This window comes from Natator depressus, chromosome 3 (genome assembly GCF_965152275.1).
Source record: "Natator depressus isolate rNatDep1 chromosome 3, rNatDep2.hap1, whole genome shotgun sequence".
Taxonomy (NCBI): Eukaryota; Metazoa; Chordata; order Testudines; family Cheloniidae; genus Natator; species Natator depressus.
In genome coordinates this window covers 124489261-124513222 of record NC_134236.1, presented here as the reverse complement: position 1 = coordinate 124513222, position 23962 = coordinate 124489261, and positions in this window count along the sequence as shown.

The window sequence follows — 23962 nt, the reverse complement described above, 5'->3', positions numbered from 1 at the left end:
TACTGGTAGGACTCTGCTCCCAACCTTCTACTATTCTGCCAAAGGCATGCACTGCTTTGATTGGGCATATTCAGCCCCATATCCGCTAGAGTTTGGAACTGCAAGAAATTCTGAAGTGGTGGGAAATGCCTGTTATGCAATCACAGCATTATAAAGAAGCCCCTTTTGATTGGCACCATCATGTTCCTGATATTTGGATATTTGGAAAGGTCCTATATTTATCTTTTGCATTCATACCTAGTCCAGCTGCAGGTAATCTGAGATTCACAGAAGAAACAAAGGGAAGAAGCATCAGTGGTTGTCAAATAAAAAAACAAAACACACAATATTATTACGCTGTCATGTGTGTGGGAGACAGAGTCAATATAGAATGTAATTTAAAATACCTGCCAACATTCACATTTTTAAGTAACTGTCTGGTTTCATATCACTGTAAATTTAAAGTTCAGCTGATCAAAGATCGCAGCAACAGCAGCCCCCACCTGGCATCTGAACTCGTGAGTATTCTCATCATGACGGAACACAAGAAGTGGCAGCCAAGAGGAGCATACTGGCCCATGGCCTTAGCATTGTAAATGATCCCAATATCCTGCAGAGCTGTTTCTTTCCCTTCCCAGTGATTGCGGACACTCTTCTGCTGTTCCAGCTGCTTTCTGCATAGCCATTATTGAAGGACTGCAGAACTGGAGCACGCATTCACAGCCATGGTAGATCTATAATTTTCTACAAATAAGTCAAACAGCAGTCTCTTTGTTTGAATTCATAGCTTGGGAGCCTGATGAGGTTGGGAGACTTGGACAGGAATGTTTGAGAAGCTTTATGATTGACTTTTGTTATCTAGCCCTAGTTATCTGCAGCCTGAAGAGCAGTTTATTAACTTCAGTACAATCTACACTTATCAGCCCAGCATCAGGGATGCAGAATTGAACTGTTCCATGTCTTTCTGTTACAGGGGATGTAATTAGTGCCTGTCTAAATGTGTAACGATCCAGTAAAATACATATAAATAACAGGAAGGGCATACCCACAAAACTGTGTTTAAACTTCAAATTTGATTAAAGGGCAGTTACCAGGAACATGTCCCAAGTCTGAGTTGCCTTTTCCCCTTTTTATAATTATGTAAATGTAGAGGTGTGTTTACAAAAAACAAACACAAAATGATTTACTGCTCATTTTCTTTTTAAAAAATTGTGAAATAAAATCAGTGGCTCCAAACCACTGGTGAGCAACCCTACAATTACAAGCCAATGCGCCTGGCCAATGAAGGAAAACATGTTGCAGTCAGGAAGCAGCTTTCAATTCCAAACTTCAGAAGGGTTATTAGTGTAGGATTATTTTTTAAACTCTGCAAAATACCGGAATGTTTTTAACCTGCACTACATACATGAAGCATCTCCATTGCTACACCATTTTTCTGTACATCAGATAAAGAGCTTGAGTCTGATCTCAGTTATGTCAGCTTAGCACCAGTGTAACTTATTGCTGATTGGGAATTTTTTGACAAATTTTTGTAGTCAAAATAAACTTTTTGTGGGCTCATGCCAGTTTTTGAGTAACTTTCATCAAGAAAGGTTTTCAGGTCCAGGATGGAATTTCTGGGTGGGAGCAAGTGGGGGGAGGGGTAGGAAGAGATTTCCCTCTGCCCCCACCACTGGGCATTCAGGTGGCACATCTGGGATGGGGGAGACCAGAGTTCAAGTTCCAGCACTACTTCATTCAGGTAGTATCTCTCACATCCCCACATAAGGGCCCTGATCAATAGGCAGGTCTGGGATCTTTCTCTCTCTCTCTCTCTCTCCTTGGAACTCTTTAAATGTTTATGCTTTTGTCCCAGTGAGAGATGGAAGAATCATTTCCCATCCAGCTCTAGTGTAATTATGTTGGCTTCCACAGTAGCTTCTTATTTCCACTGCTCTTTGGGCCACCCACTTGACAGCAATGTTACATCCACGTGCAAAGCAAGTGTGTTACAGCACCTACTCAGGAACAGGGTATATGGGCATAAGGTAACCAGGGCTGCTCTGCTGATGTACCCAGCAGTAGTCCTAGGCTCAAGGGGCATAATAAGCTGGGTTCAGTGATGTCCAGGACCCCCAGATTTCAATTCTTTTCTGGAGAAGAAGTTGAAGGCTCTGCTGAACATGCTGTCCCACGAGCCATCTTGTATAGTCATACTGCTCAATAAACCTCTTCTCAGCAACACCAAATTCCCTATTCTCTTACATGATTCAGACCAAGAGGGTCATCTTTTGGATAGGTACACTTTCTGTTTTAACCTGGTACCCCTGTTTGGTATTTCCCTTTCTGACCAGCAGAACATTTAATTTGCCTTGTTCAGAGAGATGAGTAAATTAATATTTGTCAGATAAGTATTGATCCAAACCTTGGCCTGTCCCTCAAACTGAGCCCAAATCAAACCTTTTCTGAGGTTTGAACAGCTTTGAGAAGTAAAGATGTTCTGATTTTTGGCTCCATCTAGAAATAGAAGTTCGTGAAATACAATGAAACAAGCTGTTCTCCTAGGATTTCCATCTCTTTACCTCTTCTCTTTTTGCCCATCATACATAGATTACACTGATATTCCCGTTATGAAAGTCATTGCAACAGGTTTCAATGGTGCCCAGTCATTCATAATATCTGCTTTTGAGTAATATCTAGTTCTTTTTCCTTATTTCTGATATTCATTGTTTTTTTATAGACACTTTAGTGCATTAATTCCCTTATTCTTCATCTTGTATCAGAAGAATTCCATTTTTGTTTTACATTGCATTTTAGAAGTACATGTCACATTATTTGATATAGGGAGTACAGGGAGTTTTTGCTTATGTAGTTTAAATTCCCCTGAATAAGCCTTGTCAGTTTTGATGCCTGGAGGTTGATACACTCCACTTAGGCAGAAGAAGTATCTGAACAGTCATCTCTTATCTCAGATATCACCCCAGTACTCTAGGGACCAGAGTCTCAACTCATATAAACCGACATGGCTCCATTGAAGTCAGCTGAGGGTCTGGCCCTAGTAATCTAAACTACTTTTCTCTGCACAATTGATACATTCAGCAGTTGAGTTCCACCCTCTTCTCATCTCTTCAGTTGTGCTTGGCAACACAAGAATGTTGAAGATGATCACTTCTTTCTCTCTGCATGTCATTTGCTCTCATGTGGGCTATAGTAAGTGTAAAATTCCCTAGGAGTCACGATACACTCAACCCTTCTGGTCTCATCTCTTATCCTGGCCACCAAATTGTCACATGCAATCTTGTTTTTTTTATCACAAATGGCCAGCCCTTTACCATAGGTATCAATAACCAAGAGCAGAGGCCTTCTCTTTCTGTTCACAGCCGGTTACTCTTTGTTCCTCAGCTGGCCCACTACTCATTTGTGGCTGGCACTCTGTGTCCTCCTTCATCTCATGGGCAAAATATCTATTGCAGGTGACTAGATTGAAAAGCTCTATAGCATTTCTCCTCTGAGTTCCCCTAGTTGCTCACACTCACCCTTCCTTCTTTTCTTTCCCTACCTCCTTCAGTAACCAAGGCTTAAAGTGAACTAAGCTATAGGGGGAGGTTGCAAACCCAAACAAAAATAGAAGTAGACACCACTGAGGTGGGTCTGAGGCAAGTCAGTCAGTGGCAAGGGGGCATTTATAAAAAAACACATCTATTGAAAAGTATATAAATGAGCTGCCCTAAAGGTTTGTTACAAATTAGTGATGTTCAATTGCTAGGCAATAACCAATGTTGAACTTCTTTGAGTTCATGCAAAGCTTTTCTTGAAAGATGGTGTACAGGATAGGGCAGTGGACTGGAACTCAAGAGACAAGGGTTCAATTCCTGACTCAGCCTCCAGCTTTCCTGTGTGACATTGGGTAAATCACTTAATCTATCATGTGCTTCAATTTCCCATCATTAAAATGGGGGTAACAATTTCCTGTCTCAGGATACTGGGAGGACAAAATCCATTAATGATTGTGAAGTGCTCAGAAGCTACTGTGATGAGGGCAATATAAGCATGGATAGACTAAACCTTATTCATAACCATCCATATGTATATTAGACCTTCAAGATCCCTGAAAATGCCTTCTTTCATGTGCCATCCAATTTGGTTTCAGTTTTTTCCCAATGAAGTGAACCATTGTTTAAGCCACTCCACCTTCTCCTCTAGAAAGGAGATATGTAGCCTATGTCTTTGTTCAGAACAGGGAGCCATCATATTGCTTTGGATCTTTGGTCATTTTTTCAGTTGCTCTGTTAACTTTTTGCCATGCTTTTCCAAGGACTGATGAAAAACAAACTCTACAAAATAAATGCTGAAGGAGATCATATAGTATTGGAGAATATGGATTGGTTGGTGATGCTGCTGTATAACTTTTGGCATTAATACCTTCCTTAGATAGTACGCCCATAAAGATAGTGCAGCATAGTACTGCAAAGTCCTCATGGGATAGGGTAGTATTTGATGGCAACAGAAAGGAACAGGTAGTTGGTTCATACCTGGTTATACATAACCTTAAAATCTTCACCATACACCAAAGATTAACTGTATAATAAAAAGAAAAAGAGTACTTGTCTAAGGTGCCACAAGTACTCTTTTTCTTTTTGTGAATACAGACTAACATGGCTGCTACTCTGAAACCTGTATAATAATAAGTATAATATACAATTTCCTGGTCTTGGAATCTCCAACATCCAAAATTCTGAGTTTCTGGCCAAAAAAATCAAAATCTGAAGTATTTTGGCTGAAAAACAAAATATTTCAATTTGGAAATGCAGCTGTGGTGCCTCATGGAAGTTTTAGTTCAGGTGCCTCATGCTAATGTAGTAGGAAGAGGGCCTGAAACATAAGCCCATGCATCAGAGGCCTAGTATGAGGCCTGAGGCCTGAGCTAAGGTAGTTAAAATCTTGCTGATATGAAGCAAAGTCAAATTATGAGCAAGAGGCAGGCCCTGCTCACAGAATTTGGCAAGCATAGGGCTGATATTGCAAAAGCACATATTCCTAAGAGGTGCTAGGCATAAAGCACTCATGCAAGCACATTCCAGAAGGGTGGTACCAGAACACCCCGATAAACATGTTCCCCAAAGATAACAGGAACGTTCTGGCCCATCTTAAGGATAAGGTCAGGATGACAGCATGATCAAACCTACAGGTACAAGGCAATGGGTGGCACCCTAATACGTCAGCGGATGGCACCCTGATACGTCATGGGTGATATGTAACTTGTTTGTATTGGTGTATAAAGATGTATCTCAGAGGGAGTGTCTTTGTCCACCCAAGGGGGCAGTGGAAAGTCCCTCCACTGACTGAGCTGCATCCATTGTCACTGGCATACATGTGCTAGTGTAACTGTAGACATTGATCGGGGGAGCTAGGACTGTGCTTTGCTGACAATAAACCTGACCAAGTGCCTTTGCACCTTATCGGATTTTGTAGTCATTGGGCGGTTCGCTCAAGATCTGCTGTGCCAGCTATCTGCGCAGAGCAGGGACAACACACAGGGAGAACACACACAGCCGAACATTTCACAACAGCTCCCAGGTTCTACTATAAGGCCATCTTGGTCAGATTATATCTCCCATGAGCTACCACAGTCTCCTCTCTTGGTGAGGTGTGGAGTTGTATCATCGCAGTCATAAGGTCACAGTGCATCTTCGGAGATAAATTCTGGCTGGGGAGTCTCATTCATAGAGGAGAATGAAAGCATGAGGCACCCAAAATACAACTCCCATGAGGTATTATAGCAGCATTTCAGACACTAAATATTGTTTTTGATCAAAAACGTTTGTTTTTTGGTGTTTTGGTTTTTCAATGAAAAATTTAATTTTCCACAGAAAGCAGAGATTGTCAGAAAAAAAATGGATGGAGAATATTTGATTAATCCTAATTTGGACTCTCACAGTGCTCCTCTATACTAACTCTTCTATATTATGTCCAAAAAACTTCCCTTCCCCTGTACCAGGAGGAATGAGTGTTGCCTTGTGTCGCAATGTATTAGATTCATCAATGGTGGACCTATTGAACAGTCCCACAGTAGTTTTGAGAGGATGGGAAGCAGGCCCTTATTTGCTGAGGACCCACAGCTCTGGAAATCTCTCCCCACAAAATTATATCACTGGCAGTCTTCTGGTCTAGGTGTAAAACTAGTTTGTTTGGTTTTCCTCTGTAGTTATTTACAGTGTGAGGTTCTGTGGTTGTTGAGAGTTTTCAGCCTTGGTTCAATGCTGGCAATTCATCAGGCATGTTGCCTACTAACTGTGAATGATGTGGTAGGGCATCCAAGTGTGTGTGTGTGTGTGTGTGTGTGTGTGTGTGGTGATGATGATGATTGATTGATGATTAATGTGTTAGGGCATCCAAATGACTTCCCAGATGTGTGTTTGTAAATTAAAGGTTTTAATTCTTGTTGAGACAATAGTCTTTAAAAACAATTACCAGTCCTGGTATAAGAGCAGAGAAAAGGATTAACATCAGAAAAACCACTGTATGGACAATAGCATCATGTAGGCGTTCATCATGAATCCAACTCTAATTTATTTGCATTTTTTAATTCTAGTACACACCAGCATCTCAGCCATATGAGTATGTGCTCTGTAGTTTCCATGAGTGCTGGACTCGATGCGCATCTTTAGCATCACTCATCTCCCCAGTTTTCTGCCTGATTACTGAAATATGGGAAGCATTTTGTGGGGGTGGCACATAAACCCAGTGGCCGTTTTCATCATTCTGTCAAAGGCAGGGAAATAATCAAAGAGCTGCAGCAGAAAAACAAATGGCCAAATATCTGTTGAAGCAGGAGGTTCCAAGTCATTGGAACTCTGTTTATTACAGGCCATATGCCTGAATGATTCCTGTAACGGACAACTGTGTCTGACTATGGAAACAAGTATAAAATCACCTGGGATGCATGAGGCCTGATTTACTGTAATTGTGTATAATTGCCAGAGAACAAAGAGAATAAGAATGTAAGGACTTTGAGGCTAATTCCAGAGGGATTCCTTTAAAAAAATATCAGAGTATCTGTCTGAAGCTATTAATGTGCAGCACTAATTAGTTCACTAAAATAGCAGCAATGTGTAAATAGTGCTGATGAATCAGCAAATGTGATAGATTAATACATAAGATCGGAGCGCTAGGAATCTTGTGAGTCACTTACCCAAAAACCAGACCTCCACAATGTGGCTATGCTTTTTCCTTCTGTTCTGAGCTATTTTCTAATTGTTAGAGAAAAATTAACCCATTCTGAGGGAGGATGAGCAGTTGACTACCCGCACACAGAGAAGGGAACTTAGATACCCAGATGTGGTGTTTACATGAACGATGACACACACAGCAACAGCACAATTTTTTAAAAAATCTCCATGTATAGTAATTCTACCTCAGATTTTTTTAGAAATTTTCATCTGAAGATTCCTACTCTGAAATCCCAAGTATACTCAGATTACTTATGGGTATGTCTATGCTGCAGTGAGAGGTGTTATTGCACTACAGGTGATATACATGCTAGCTTTAATCTAGCTCTCATGGCTAAAAATAGCAGTGTAGTGGCAGAGGCATGGGCTAGCAATGCGAATACATACCCAGCATCCCTGGTGTCCTTGTACAGCCTGTGCTGAATCCCACGCCACCACATCTACACTGCTCTTTTTAACTTGTACTAGTGTGGGTATGTCTACCGGTGCTGCAGTCGCCCCTCAGATTTCAGTGTAGGCATACCCTTGATAATAGAGACACCTACTACAGCTGAAGTGCAATCACTTTGGGCCTAAAACCAGCAAATGCTATGCAACAGTCTAGGCCAGGGTTTGGCAACCTGCGGCACGCGTGCCAAAGGCGGCATGCAAGCCGATTTTTACTGAGTCCCAGCCGCCGGTCCCGCTCAGCCTGCTGCCTGCCTGGGTGAACGGAACCCCAGGCCAACAGCGGGTTGAGTGGGGCTGGTGGCCGGGTCCCCAGCTGGCAGGAGCCGGCGGAAGGAACCCCAGACCAGCGGCAGGCTGAGCCGCTCAGCCCGCTGCCGGTCTGGGGTTTTGTCCATCCAGGCCGGCAGCTAGATGAGCACCGGGGCCGGTGGCCAGGACCCCAGACTGGCAGCACGCTGAGCCGCTCAGCCTGCTGCCAGTCTGGGCTTCCATCGGGGGGGCCCTGTAAATGTAAAATTTATTACTAGCACACAAAACCTTAAATTAATGAAGACTTAGCGCGCCACTTCTCAAACGTTGCCGACCCCTGGTCTAGGCCAACAGGTGAAGAAGAATATTGTGCCAAATTCTGCCTTGATGTACAACCTGTCTAACACCATTGTTCTCACTGGAGTTGCACTGGGTATTAGCAAGCCAAATGTAGCTAATTGAAAGAGTTTACTGATCAGAGGATCACACTAATCAAAACTAAATGCCATTTGATGTTTCTCAGGCTTTCAGGCCTCTGAAGTAAATTAGGGTTTTTTGTAATCACATTGTATTTGTTTAACCCAGTGATCCCAATGAAATGACATTTCAGGTTTCAAGGGTGACCTGGTAGTGATTCAGCCCAATATAAGTGTGAGTATACTTACTTGCTGTCCAATGTTGTGTTTAAATTTCATGGTGCTATATTGATGATAACTACTGACAGTATATTTGGTTAACTTCTTACCAGTTATGAGTAATGTTTGCAATGCATGTTGTATAAATGAGGGGAAAGGTCAAGAGTACAGAGCATGACATTTAGATCCAGGGTGATTGGTGTGCTAGAGAGAGAGTGAAATGGGGAACACTGGGAATGGAAGAGCAGAGTAAGGAAACAAATGGTGTAAGAAGCCTTTTTCTGACTTGGAGTTTCATTGGTCTCCACACTGAATATCTCCTACCAAGAACACACAATGTTCAGAACCCAATTTCTATGCCTACAAACACCTTTCATTTGAGTGTTTTTGGAAAGGTTCATAGTCAAGCAAAGGTGCATACTATCCTGCAAACTCGGGGTCTGTTCTAAAGCTATTTCAATAACAATCGTTTTACACTGTGCCCTATTTCTCTTACTTTCACTCCCCCCGCCTCATCTTCTGCATATTTAGGGCCTGTCTGCCTCTTCTTCCTTGCCCTTTGGGACCCATCCTGCACCCCTCTTTCATTTCAGCTGTACCAGTGACTTCATGAGCAACGGTTGCAGTAACTTCAGCCCCTTTGTCTTGTCCCTGGCCAAGCCTTTGCAGTGGTCCCTTGGACACAACTCACTGTGCCTGTACATGTTTCAGAGTAACAGCCGTGTTAGTCTGTATTCGTAAAAAGAAAAAAGAAAAGGAGTACTTGTGGCACCTTAGAGACTAACCAGTTTATTTGAGCATGAGCTTTCGTGAGCTACAGCTCACTTCATCGGATGCATAGCATATCGTGGAAACTGCAGAACCGTGCCTGTACACGTTGCTCAGCCCACCCCACCCCAATTAAATATATGGGAAATGTTTTGTTTCTCAAGTGTCTTCTATTGTAGTTATTTACTCCTCCCCCATTTAACACCCTGATTATTTTTAATTTGTCGACCTTTTTTCTGGCATGTTATGTGTGTATTTTAAGGTGTTTTTGCCACTGTTTATATAGCTGAACTCCTGTAGCAGCACTTCATGCAGGGATGTGCTGTATAAATAAAATGAGTAATGGTGACAGGGAGGTCTGTTTGTTAGATTTGAAACATTGTCACATGAAGTGCCAGGAAGCTATCTAACACATCCCTGTCTTGGACCTCATGGTAAGCTATTATAATGCGCTTCCAGTTCCTTACTGTCAGTTGCCCCCCGCATCTTAGTTCAAAGGAAAGAAAAAGAGCTATGTAACTTTTTTCAAATGAAAATAACGATGTGCTGGTTCAGGTTTTGCACAGAAAGCCCATGTTATCTCACCTTTCTTCTCTTGTACCAATGAGCAAACCAGACACAGAAAGTCTGTTTCTCAGAGTTAAAAAATCCCATTTTACTGATTTGTATTAAAATGTGCAGTTTTTGCCTCTGGGTTGCATGAGGGTCCATTAATTATCCTGCTGTCTCTGAACCTATCTCCAAACAGTAGGGTGACCGCCTATTTTGAATAAAATTGCAAAGTTACAATTTTCCAGCTCACTGAGTTGCTAGTGTTTAAATATATTCAGAGGCCAGTGCCAGGCTGCCGTGCCTCCCCAATGCTGAGCTGTATTGAGGGGAGAGACTAAGAAGGGAGCATATGGAGACAAAGAAAGGGAGCAGGAGAGGAAAAGGAGAGAGAACTTAAGAGAGGGCTGATGAACCCGCTAAATTACATAGGGCTAGATTACAGTGATAAGGTGGGTGAGGTAATATCTTTTTATTGGACTAATTTATGATGGTGAGAGAGACAAGCCAATAAAAGAGATTACCTCACCCACCTTGTCTTTCTAATATCCTGGGACCAACACAGCTACAACTACACTACATAGGGCTAGACTGTTCCTTTAGGCACAGCACTGGGCAAGCTGCAGCACCGAGGAGTAGCACAGAAGGCACTGTTCCAGAGACGCCTCGCAATTCCTCCTGTGCTCTCCTCTTGCTCCAGAGGGAAGAAAGTTACTACAGCCCTAATTCATAAATTCCAAGGCCAGAATGGACCATTGTGATCATCTAGTCTGACGTGCTGTATGACACAGGCCATAGAACTTCCCAGAAATAATTCCTAGAGCAGATGTTTCAGAAAAATATCCAAACTTGATTTAAAAATTGTCAGTGATGGAGAATCCACCTCGACCCTTGATATATAGTTCCAATGATTAATTACTCTCACTGTTAAAAATGTGCACCTTATTTCCAGTCTGAATTTATCTAGCTTCAACTTCCAGCCACTGGATCATATGACACCTTTCTCTGCTAAATTGAAGAGACCATTATTAAATATTTGTTCCCTATATAGGTACTTCTAATCTGTAATCAAGTCATCCCTTAACTTCCTGTTTGTTTAGCTAAATACACTGAGCTCCTTGGGTTTGAAGAGGTGAAGAGTACTTCCCTGCTGTGTCTGGCCAGATACTCTCGCCAATGAGTGGGGATGTAGTAGAACATTCTGCACCTTTAAGGGCCTGCAGAGCCAGGGAGCAGCAAGCCCTGACCTAAGGACAAGCCCAGCAGGCAAGTGTTGGGAACACCCTGACCCAGCTAAGCAGCAGCTAATGATTGGCTTTGATCCCCAGCTAGAAGATATAAGTGAGGACTCAGCTCTGTGAGGAAGAGACAGGAGAGACAAACACTTCCTCGTGCAGCAGTAAGAGCATGCTGCAATGTGGCAGGTAGCTTTCTGGGATGGGCTGTGTAAACCTCACACTGGGCCACAAGGGGTTAAGGACATACTTTGCGTCCAGCCAGCCCCACCCTGCCACACCTGCAGCAAATGCTTCATCTGGTGGAGGAATTAAAAGATAGGAAAACAGCCAGAGGTGAAAGTAAGCCGGTACACCCCGGTACGGCCTACCAGCAAGAGCCGGTGCACCGTACTGGGGCAGCCCAGCTTCCCCAGGGGGCAATTTAAAGGGCCTGGGGCTCCCAGCAGTGGCTGGAACCCCAGGCCCTTTCAATTGCCTCCAGAGCCCCGCTGCTGGAGCCCTGGGGTAGCGGCTGCAGGGCTCTGGCAGCTATTTAAAGGGCCCGCGGCTCCCCTGCTTCTACTGCCTGGGCCCTTTAAATAGCCACTGGGGCCCCGCCACCGCTACTCCAGGGCGCCGGTGGCTATTTAAAGGACCAGGGCGGCAGAGGCAGCTGGAGCCGCGGGCCCTTTAAATAGCCCCCAGAGCCCTGGGGTAGCGGGGGCTCCAGGGGCTATTTAAAGGGCCGGGGCTCCAGCTGCCTCTGCCGCCCTGGTCCTTTAAATAGCCACTGGAGCCCAGCCGCTTCCCCAGGGCTCCGGCAGCTATTTAAAGGGCCAGGGCAGTAGAAGAGGGGAGCCCCGGGCCCTTTAAATTGCCTCCAGAGCCCTGCTGCTGCTGCTACCCCAGTGGGGGGGCACTTACCTTACAGGGTGGGCTGGGGCTGGCTCTGACCCCCTCAACCCCACCCCTTCTGCCCTAGGCCCCACCCCTTCCGGGGGCCAGAGCTGGCCCCAGAGTACCGGTAAGTTACTCGACTTACTTTCACCCCTGGACACGGCTCACTTGGTGCAGACTTGAAAGAGAACAGACCTCCAACAGTGCAGCGAGAAGGCTGAAATGGCTAAGATAACTGCCCCCAAAGGGGCCCCCTGAGGAAAGGGAGGATCCACTCTAGAAAGAGTCAGAGAGAGAAGCATTCACCTCTTCCCTGCATATGGCCCCTGAACATTGGTAATCCCGGTTTATTTTCTAGGTTTGTACTAATCCAGCAGGGAAAAGCCTTGGACTGAGCTGGCTTTGGGAAGGGCAAGATTGGAAGTGGCCTAGGGAGGGCAACCTTGGTTGCCAGGTAACTGGTAGACCCAAAGGGCCCTGGTTCAGAGCCTGGTGGAATGGGAGGGGCTGGGCTCCCCTACCAACAACCCACCTGGTTGTAGCTCTGACCACTAGGCCAAACTTTGACCACCCCCTGAGTGAGGACCATCACCCCCCATCCCCTGAGGCTAACAGAGGACCAGGGCCCCGGAGCTACTAGGACCCTGCAGTAGGAGTCCAGGTTAGGACTATACTTTTTTTTACATTTCTTTCTTAATTTTAATTTTTTGCATTTGTGTGGCAAAAGAATAAAGAAGCCTGTGTTGAAAGCTAAAACGGAGTTGGGTGTGGCTGAATGTTTTGTCCCCAGTCTGGTGGACAGGCCCACCAGACTGCCGGGGAACAGTGGGGGATAGTGCAGATCCAAAGCTCTGCTTCCTCCTTGACTATTTGCTTGCTGGTAGGAGTATCTGGAGAGTAGGGTCTGAACTATGTAGTAGAGTCAAAATCCAGATGGATTTTGCTTTGCCAAGTGTGTGGGAGTGTGCTTTGTGAATTCTATCACCTTGGTTTGGCTGACTAAGACAAGGGCACAACTGAGTCCATAGTTTTCCAGCTAAATGTCCCCTATTGAAATAGTTTGCCTTTGGCAGAGTGCCTCCTCTAAAATGAAGAGATCTGCTATCCGCTGGGGAGACAGAACAGAGGGCAGTCAAGCAGGAGGGAGAAAATTGATGAGAAGAAGAGAGAAAAGTAATTAGGTTATTTAAATAAAGAATAAAAGAAAAAAGTGAAGACACCTGCTGTCATGTTACTATAGTTTCAGATCCTGATAAATCTGAGCAAAATTTCCAGTTGGCCTTACTCTGTGTAATATGGCAAATGTTTTAGGTTTGAATTATTTTATTGATACAATATCACATAACCCAGGTTCAATCAGTTTATTAATCAAAGATAGATTAGCACAATACAGAAAGGCCAATGCATTACCAACCAATCTGGAAAACAGTTTTGCAGCACTTAGATATTTCAATTTGTCCCAAAATGCCAGCTCACCTCTACACATACTATCCAAGATTTATACACCAGTTCTTTCTTGTTGCTTATCTTGTTTTGAACATAGCATTTCAGAAGCCAGCATTGAGCCCTTTTTTGTTTGCAGTTGTCATGGATGTGACAAGTAGAAATATATGAAGGGAGTCACACTGGAGCATATTGTTGCTGATGACTTAGTGATATGTGCGGAAAATTGAACAGTGGGAAACAGTTTTGTTCAGGCAGGATTTCAGATAAACATTGGTAAGACAGAGAGCTTAGAAGAATGAGGGAATTTAAACACAGTGGTGCCCTCCTGAGTGATGTCCACCCTCTTACCAAAGCTGCTTGGTGCAAGTGTTGGGAGCTGATCCCAGTTCTGTGACAAAAAGATTTCAATAAAGTTAAAAGGCATAGTATATAAAACTGTAAGTCAACCCATCCTAATGTACAGAATAGAGTCCTGGCCAGCCACAAGACTAGAAATCCGTATTCTCTTCATTTCTGTAATGCAGATGTGGAGATGGTCAAATGGTTGGACACTCCAGGATAGGAAACAAAATGAGATTGTGAGAGGGCATAATGTGGGTTGCCCCAATTGAAGACAAGTTGTGGGAGGCTAGGCTAGGATGGTATGAAGAACTCCAGCAGAGGCCCATCAGTTATAGGAGTATGATGGCCCTTGCAATGGTCATGGACAGAAGATGACTAAGGAGGAGTCCAAAGATTTGGTATGTTATCCAGATATCAGCAGACCTTAAAAAGACCAATCTGCACGACAGCCAGGTATACAATCATGAGTTTTCGAAGAAAGCTATAAAAGTCACTGATCCCAAATAAGGAAGGAGCAGTGAAGAAGATTTCAGAAGTCAGCAAAGCTTAGAGACATCTGCGTTAGCTGTACTTTTGAACAGAGTGTGTGTTAGTAAAGCATCAACAACTTCATCAAAACATGGGTTTTTTGGTATGTGTCTGTACCTAGCACTGAAAATACAACACTTCACATTTCCCTTGGTTGAACAACTTAGGATAAGTAAAAAGAATTCTGGGAAAGTTTAACATGAATACAATTCATAGATATACAACTTAGCATAAGTATATAACATTCTGAAAATACATGACATCTCTTTCTTGTTTACTGCTAGCTATTTTCTTATCTTAGGCTTTGTCTACGCTAAAAGCTGGAGGTATGATTCCCCTGCTAATGGACGCATACTCTTACTAGCTCTTACAGTATAAATAGCAATGTAGCTGCAGTAGTACAGGTAGGGGTGGCATAGCTGTGCTGGGCTGAGTATACACCTACCGGTTTCAGGCAGGGTTGTACTCAGCACAGCCCAGCCATGCCTTTGCTGCTGCTAGCAACGCTACCCTGGTGACAAGGCTAGTTATACTTCTGCTAGTTCTATGAGAGCTAGCGCAAGTATTTTTACACAAGCAGAGAAATCACACCCCTAGCTCCTAGTATAGACGTAGCTACCCTGGGCTAAGAGAACAAGGTCTTTTAGATCAGATGGTAGGAGCTCATGTATTAATATCCAGAGGTCCCAGGTTCCATCCCTGCTGCTGACAATTCACCCATGGGCATCTCTGCTATGCATGTATTTGCCAAACTGCAGCAACAAGTATGTTCTCTCCAAAAACTGCTCGGGCAGATCTGAAAGAACATTTTCTTCTCTCCTTCACAAACACACACAAATGGTGTCAAACATTTCAACCCTGGTGTCTGGCTTCATAGCTCAGTTATTTTTTGTGTAAAGACATTAGGCGTTTGACAGATTTTATAGTGCAAATGCAGAAAAGGAATCACCTAATAATGTAGGCTAGAGACCAGATGAAAGTATAGGGTAACTAACTGCTATATATTCCATACAACTGTGTACGAAACAGCAAGAGACCGCAGCAAACCACATTGCACGGGATTATACTGATGGCCTAGGAATAACCCTGGAAATGCAGGCCTCAGAAGAATATTTTTAAATCCTATTGAGTCTTTTTATAACTCTTTTTTTTAATGTTAGAAATTTGGTTATTAACTGCCTGAAGAGTTTAAATGAAGGCTCTTCCCCTTCCCTTCGCTCCTCCTTCCCCAGAAACAAAACCATACTTACCAAATGACTGCGTTCAAGTACACAACTTAATAACTGAGCAATTATGCTTTACAATTTCCTGTAAACACTTTCAATTCTATTGTCCTTTTTGGCCAGGTAGGACCAGAGTGTGATGAAGCTGGGTACAGAGGAGCAGGTATGCAGGGCACACAAAAATTTGCTTCTGCTTGCACAGCGTCAGAGGACGGTCAAAATGGCAGTGCATCCCTGAGCTGCTCAGGGCTAGTAGGGCTGCTCAGGGCTAGTACCACTGCCTGAGCTAGACTCACCAGAGAGGCAAGGCCATAGAACCATTTATTCTCCAGGTAGCCAGCGGAGCCACACGTGCACTCAGTCCCACAGTTACCTGACTTCAATGGGATGTGAAGGCATTCAGCACATTGCTGGGTCAAGCCCTCAAACGCTAGACAGCAGCAGTGAGAGCTTCTTCGCATGGTTCTTTCAATGTGCTTCTATAGGGTGATTCCTGCAGGTGAAGTTTGGAGAGGGAGAGAAAGAGGGGGTAGGTCAGTATCCACACCCATTCATTCCTTAGCAAGACTGCTAGCAAAAGTGCCAGCTCTCCAAAGTTGCAATGTTGGCACCTGTGTTGTTTAAAATCTATCTGAGTGTTGTGACTTCATCATATTCCTGGAGACAAACCACTGCCCTGAACACATCCCTGCTTACTGTAGTTGTCTGCCACCATATGAAGATACAACAAAGATGGTGTGTGTGAGCTGCTTGGGATAGAATTTATGATATAGTCACAAAGTGCCTAGGAGTCTCTCATTTATTTTAAGACAGGCTGATATTGCACATCTCTTTGAGGATGACTAATGTTGAAGGTGGATGGCTGTCAGAGATGCAGTTATTTTTTCATTTTTGATAAATACACAATTACAATAGTTCTAGTTTTCAGGTGTGGTGGGTTTTTTTCCCCAACGGTTGACAAAGATTAGCTGTCAAAAAACTGGCAAATGAAGCCCATTTCCAATCCCAATTCTCCCTCACAGTTACATTTATAATGAAATATAAAATCTCAAAACAGTAACGGAAGAAACATTTAGCATCTTAAAAATGAGCTTTAGGTTCCTTTGAAAAATCTGGTGGTCCATTATTATGCAACCTTTCTAAAATATGTATAATATTTCTGGCATATTGTAGTATTATTATGCAGTATTCTTCTGAGCCTTGTTCAGAAATGTGAATAATCTGTAGCTGGAGAGACTGAAAGAGATGGCATTACAGATCAAGAAGAACTATTATATTTGGAAGATCTTTCTTGTATGAGGAAAATCTTCAGTTTATGCCGGGGCGGGCAAACTTTTTGGCCCGAGGGCCACATCGGGTTTCGGAAATTGTTTGGAGGGCCGGTTAGGGGAGGCTGTGCCAGGCTGTGCCGCGCCCCCCCTGGGATTCCTGCCCCATCCAACCCCCCCTGTCCCCTGACCACCCTCGGAACCCCTGCCCTGACTGCCCCCCACCGCCCCATCCAACCCCCCTCCTTCCTGACTGCCCCCCCGGGACCCCTGCCCCCATTCAACCCCCCCGTTCTCCACGCTCTAACCGCCCTGACCCCATCCACACCCCCACCCCCTGACCACCCCAAACTCCCCTGCCCTCTGTCCAACCCCCCCGCCCCTGCTCCCTTCCCCCTTACCGCGCAGCACAGAGCTCCGGTGGCTGGCGGCGCTACAGCCCTGCTGCCCAGAGTGTTGCCTGGCCACACAGAGCATTGTGCCAGTGCAGTGTAGTAAATTGCTCGCCGTAACTGCTACCAATTGCACATTCCTACGTGGAGCAGTTTAATACACTATACCAGCAGCATGGTGCGCTGAGGCTGCGGGGGAGGAGGAACAGCAGGGGAAGGGCCGGGGGCTAGCCTCCCAGGCCAGGAGCTCAGGGGCTGGGTTGGAGGGTCCCGAAGGCCAGATGTGGGCCGCGGGCCATAGTTTGCCCTCCTCTGCTGTAGAGGGAGATGGACAGATTCTGAAACAGTGATGTAAATCTACTGTAATTCCTTTGAGGTTGATGGAGTTACTCTTGACTTTACACTGGGGTAAATGAGATTAGAAACTGTCTCCAGTCTGATAGGGGAGCAGATTTCCATTTCAGGCTTCTAAGGGGTTTACAGCAGTAAATCAAACAATTTTTTAATTATGAAAAATGTTTCCAATTTTTAAAGAACATAAAATAAATTAACAAATGGCACTTTCAAGCTACTGTGGGTGTAATAATTACAAATGGATTTAAATTACGTGAAGCACAAATTGTTCATTGCATTTTTTTCCCCAGTGCTAATATGGCTCACTGTTTCTGGCCTCTCTGCAGGCAGCATCTTTGATGGATGCCAGTTAAATTTTGTGCCTCTCGAGAGGAAGAAGGCAATTTCATTGCAGTTGGGTCTTCTGCAGACAGGAACAGCTATAAAATCATTAGTCATACCAGTTAATCACAAAAGTCCTAACTACATTAGTGGAAGGCTGAGCAGAGACAGATTGCTGCTGGTTTTGGTTATGCTATCTACGGCCCATATTTATCTCTAATATCAGACACGGCTTTACTGACGTCACATAGAGATTCAGAAATCACGTGTGAGAGGAATTTTCTTCCTGTAAGATTCTCTGTTTAGATAGTTTGACTTTCTCTATTAGATTTTCTTTTTAGTGGATCTTATTAAATATTTCCCTGCAATTGTTAATACATCTCATTTCTAGCAGACTGATTATTATCTCTTTTCTTGCTCTGTACTTTTAAATTTCTTGAATGCTTTGGCTGGGTAGCATATTTTTCTTCTTCTACTAGCTAGGCCACTGCTATTTCCTGCCATTTCTTAACTTTTGCTTGTAGAAACATTTTTTTTTCTTGCTTCTGAGCAGAGGATGATCTTACAAGAGGTCTGTCCTCTCATGTACAGAAATCTCATTGAAGGAGAAGTCTGCACAGAGCACAGCGCAATGGGTTTGTGATCCTGAGTGGGGCCTCTGGATGCTACCATTATGTAAAATAATATCAACTTGAGGAGGGGGTCGTGCAATAGCAGCATGCAAGAGGATGTACAGAACTCTTTACTACCACTGCGCTATTTTAAGGTCATTTAATCTATTTGTTGTAATAGTATTTTGAGTTTCATCCCAAGATCTCAAAGCACTTTACAAGCCCCACATAAAGGGCTAGGCTGTCCTCATTCCTTGTCTAGATGAAGGAGGAAGAAAGGGCCTCAGGAGCCTTCCTTCTCCAACTATGACCTTGTCCCCACATGCAAAGGCCAAGGCCAAGGCCAGCCACTAAAGACTGTTTCCTGCTGTTACTCCTGGGAGTGTAAATCACCCCAGACGGGGCAAGGCCATGCAGTGGCCAGCACAGCTTGCAATGCAGGTAGAGGAGCACTTGGCATTATCCCAGAACTGGTGCAGCAAGCACATTTCCTCTATGTGACAGGGCACTCTGAAAGAAAATTTGCCTCTTGAGGTACATTCCTACCCAGAGTTCTTCCTGGGGTAGCTCATCTCTACATTGCCCCCAATGAAGGCCTATGTGTAAATGACATCATCTAGTCCAAAATGTTGTTGTAACCATTTAATGGATAGGTAAGCGGAGGGAGAAAGAGGTTATGTGACATGTATGATACACATAATCTGCCTGAAATAAAACAGCAAAGGCCTTTGCCACCATATGGGTGAGCTTTCTGTCTTTGCATATTGAAGAACTGAGTTTAAGAAGCCTTGCTGAGGCACTGGATCTCAACACGATTCCCCAGAAATAAAGAAGGTAATAACACACAGTCTGCACAGATGGAACAAGTCAGAGAAGAAGTATCCCCAATTAAACAGACAAAAAGTACTTCCATGCGGTAGAAACTGAAATGATGACCATAGGAGATAAAGTGAATGCAATGATACAGGAGAAACTTGTACATAACTGCAACATTAATTACCTAATGGGGCAAAACTGATAATTCAAAGCATTGCTGTAGGTAGTTTAAGCTAAGAATAATCAGGAGAGCAAGACACTGAGCTCCAAATATCTATTTGAAAAAAATCTGCTTCCAGTTTATTTCTCTTCTTTTGCTATTCATTTCTGTTCAGAACCCCTGTTTTTCACAAATTTGTTTGCCTCAGGTCTGGCCCTTATGTAACAGACAGGGCTAGAACATGATTCAGCTTGTCACTGTCTTTCTCTTCTTTGCTTACCCACATCTATTCCTACAGTTGTTTTGTATACAGTCACTTTCTGCTAGATAGAAATGTAAGCAGGGTCTGAATGAGCTCTCCCCTGACATCTAGCGATGAGCTGAGGAGGACAACTTCAGGAGCCAACCTTGTTTGCATGGACACACCCACTCTACCTAGGTAGCAGCAAATGGAGCCACTTTGCCTAAATGATCACTTTTAGTGGGTGTTGGATTGCAAGTCACTTTGTTAATCGGTGCAGGGGTAATAAAGGATTGTTATCTTTGTTGTGGCAATCAAAGACAGCAGAACTGTTCACCCTCAACTGAACGGTGCTTGCTAGGTAGGGGTGCCAAAGCCTAGTAGAGATGAGTGTGTGGAGAGGAGTTTGCACCTGGTGTGGGCTCTGTCTAAGGGGCCTAGGCACCATTTGACCCTTCCTCCTCTCCACTGTGTAATGGTAGAACTGTGTAATGGTAGATTTTATTTTTCATGGGTACTTTGGTGACTGAGGAGTCTGATCCTTGAGCTACAGACTCATTGGCAGACATTGCAGGTGGTGTTGGAAGACAGGATTGGGCCACAATTGCTGCGTGACAGTTGTCTTTCCTTTCTTTTCTGGTGTTTTTCCACGACCAGGGCAAGGCAATTTTCCTCGAAAGTGGACATTCCCTCTCTGACAAGTCTTCGCCAATTATCCCTCTCTTGGGCTGCTGTCTCCCAGTGTGTGGTGTAAATGCCACATCTTTTCATGTTTATCTTGAGGGTGTCTTTAAAGCCTTTCTTTTGGCCTCCCTGTTTCCTTTCTCCTTTGGGCAGTCAGCTGTTGTTTTGGTAAGTATATGTCAGGCATGTGCCTGCTCCACCTCAGATGGTGATGGATAATCAGGCCCACAACGCTGAAGATGTTGGCCTCTGTGAGGATACTAACATTAGTGCAATGATCCTCCCACTCTATGTTGAGGATCTTCCAAAGAAAGTGCTGTTGCTGGCATTCCAGGTTTTTCTAATGTTTTCTGTAGGTCACCCAAGTCTCACAGGAAAGTTAGGATTACCACCACTTTGTAAAAAAAAAAAACGTCTAGTATGTGTTGAACACCTGTAGCGGATTCTGTGCTGAATCTCAACATCTATGTATGCCCTCTGAGAGATGGCATTTTCCAGTTCTTCTTTGTCAATGTAGATCTTCCTTGCTGGGTCTTATTATTGACTGGGGACTGGCTGGTGGAGAACTTTTGTTTTGATGATGATCAAAGTTAGCTCTAGTCTTTTGTAAGCTTCAGAGAAGCAATTAAGGGCTGTCTGTGGATCCTCCTTGGAGTGTGCAACTGAAGAACAATCATCTGTGCCCTGGAGTTTGGATATTGTTGCCAATATTACTTTAGTTCTGGCACAGAGACAAGAAAGGTTGAAGAGATTGCTGTCAGTCCAATATTGGATGCCAATGCTCTGTGGTTGATGATCTTGGGTAAGTGTTTTCATCGCTGCTAAGAAAATGGAAAAAAGGGTGGGTGCCAATACACAGCCTTGTTTTACAGCAGTTTGGATGACTAAGGTCTCAGAAGTAGAGCCACTACACAGGATGGAGACAGTCATCTGGTCATGGAGGAGTCTTACAATGGTGATAAATTTGCTTGGGCAGACAAACTTTGACATGATTTTCCACAGAGCCTCATGGTTGACACAGTCGAAGGCTTTGGTCAGATGGATAAAGGCCATATACAGCTCCTAGTGGTGTTCTTGACATTTTTCCTGGATCTGCCTGGCTGCAAAAATCATGTCGCTGGTGCCTCGTGATGGTCTGAAGCTGCACTGGGACTCTGGAAGTACTTTCCCTGCAAGAGGGAGCAGGAGATTCAGTAAGATTCTAGCAAGAATCTTTCCAGCGATGCAGAAGAGGGCAATGCCTCGATAGTTGCCGCAGTTGGCCCTGTCTCCCTTTCTGAAAATGGTGACTGTGTTAGCATTACGTAAGTCAGCAGGGATTTCTTCTGTGCGCCAGATTTTAAGGAGCAGCAAGTGAAGCTTGTTAGTCTGTGTTTCTCCCCCCACTTTCAGTACTTCAACTGGTATGCCATCAGGACCTGGTGCTTTATTATTTTTAATTTGTTTAATTGCTTTGCAGACCTCCTTAGGTGTCGGGTTGGCAAGAGTTTCTCGGATTGGGTGCTGAGGGATCGAGTCGATGATGTTGTCAGTCACAGTTGATTCTCAATTTAGAAACTTTTGGTAGTATTCCTTCCAGCACTCTTTGATGGATTCATTATCTTTAAGAAGGGTATTACATCTTTGGATCTCAGAGGTGTGAGGCCACATGAGGTTGGTCCACACAGGGTCTTTGTCTTACAAAAAAAGCTCCGCATATCATGTCTGTCAGCAAATGTTTGGATATCTTTTGCTTTGTCCTCCCACCATTCATTTTTGACATCTTGGATTCTCCTTTGAACTTCAGCTTTGAGCTGATGGAAAGAGCTCTGCTTCTGACTGGATAGTGGTTGGTTTTGCCAGTGGCAGAAAGTTTTTTTTCTTCTGCTCCGAAAGGGCTGTAATCTCAATGTTGTTGTTGTCAAACCAGTCCTGATGGCAGTGGATAGCAAGGCCGATGGATTTCTCACAAGCCTCATGGATGTTCCGTTTTAGGGCTTCCCAGTCTTCAACAACACTTGTGTTGTCATTTCCAGGTGTGCACATGGTCGGTCGGTTTTTCCCTGAGGAGTGTTTGGAAGTTCTCTTGGTGCACTGAGGATTGAAGTCTTTGGTGTCTGTACGATTTGCTGTCTGTGTGATTTGGATTGCTTTCTATGTTTTGGTGCAATTCCGATGGACATAACAGACCTTATCAGGTAGTGGTCAGTCCAGCAATTATTAGCTCCTCTTATGACACGGGTGATTTGGATATCTCTTAGATCCTGTGTTCTTACAATGACATAATCGAGGAGATGCCACTGTTTTGAGCGGGGGTGTTGCCAAGTTGTTTTGTTCTTGTTGCTTTGTCTGAAGATTGTGTTTGTGATCACAAGGCCATGCTCTGCACATTTCCTGAGCAGAAGGATGCCATTGGAATTGGTCTTGCCCACTCCTTCCTTCCCAATGGTGCTGCTCCATATGTTAGAATCTCGGCCACCTCTTGTGTTAAAGTCTCCTAAGAGGATTATCTTATCTGTTTTTTGGCATGGCTGACAACATTTTATCAAGGTCAGTGTAGAAGGATTCTTTCTGTTCTTCTTGAGCATCAAGTATTGGCGCAAATGCATGGATGATAGTGGCAAATGACTTACTGACCAATTGGATGCAGAGGGTCATAAGGCGCTCATTGAGGCCAACGGGGAGCTCAGTCAGGCAGTTGACTAGAACGTTCTTGATTGCAAAGCCAACACCTTGTATTCGCCTGTCGCTTGGTGGTTTTCCTTTCCAGAAGAAAGCGTAACCACCACTCTCTTCCCTCAAGTGGCCTTCATCTGCACGTCTTGTTTTGCTCAGAGCAGCAATGTTGGTGTTGTACCTCAAAAGTTTTCAGGCAACAATTGCTGTTCTGCATTTGGGTCTTTCACTTTTTGATTCGTCTAGTAGGGTACAGATGTTGCAAGAAACATTTTTGGTTTTCGACAGCATTGGGAGTGATCCCTCTGGACATGGTTATCCAGTCAGGTATGGTGGGATAGCCTATGTTTGGGGAACCTTTTCTATCCCCTTCCCCATATGGGGTGAGCAGAGGAGTTCCTAAAAAGGCCTTCTCAGTCATGACCACTGCTGCCAAAAATGATCCCCTATCCCAGTCCAGGGGCACATGATGACCATCTTGCAGTCATCACCTGCATGTGAGGCTGTGACTAGGGACTCGTGGTGATCACTTCACCTATCCCCATCACCACTCACTTATCACTGCAGGACTTTTAGGGGTAAGGGTGGGGAAAAAGTTCTTCCTGTGAAAGAAACCTGTGCAAGAGTGGTTTAAAATGGGGGAGCTAATGCGCACCACCAGCCACACAAATCTTGCTGGAAGAGGCATCTGTGTCCAGTGGCAAGGAGATCCAAAACAACCGGGGGTTTCTCTTCCATTGCAGCCTCCCTCCACCTTCACAGCCATTGAGAGGTGATTCTGCTTCATCCGCATGTTCTGCCATTGAGGTCTTACACTGGGTTGTGTTGGGCTGCACTTTGTCTGGTACCTTGCCTTTGACCTTACTGCCAAGAGTGACCCTACCAAGAGTACGGGACTCCCGACGGCATCGCTCTTAGGATCTTAGGTATACACAAGCTTCTTCACCACATCAAGGTGGCAGCCCAACG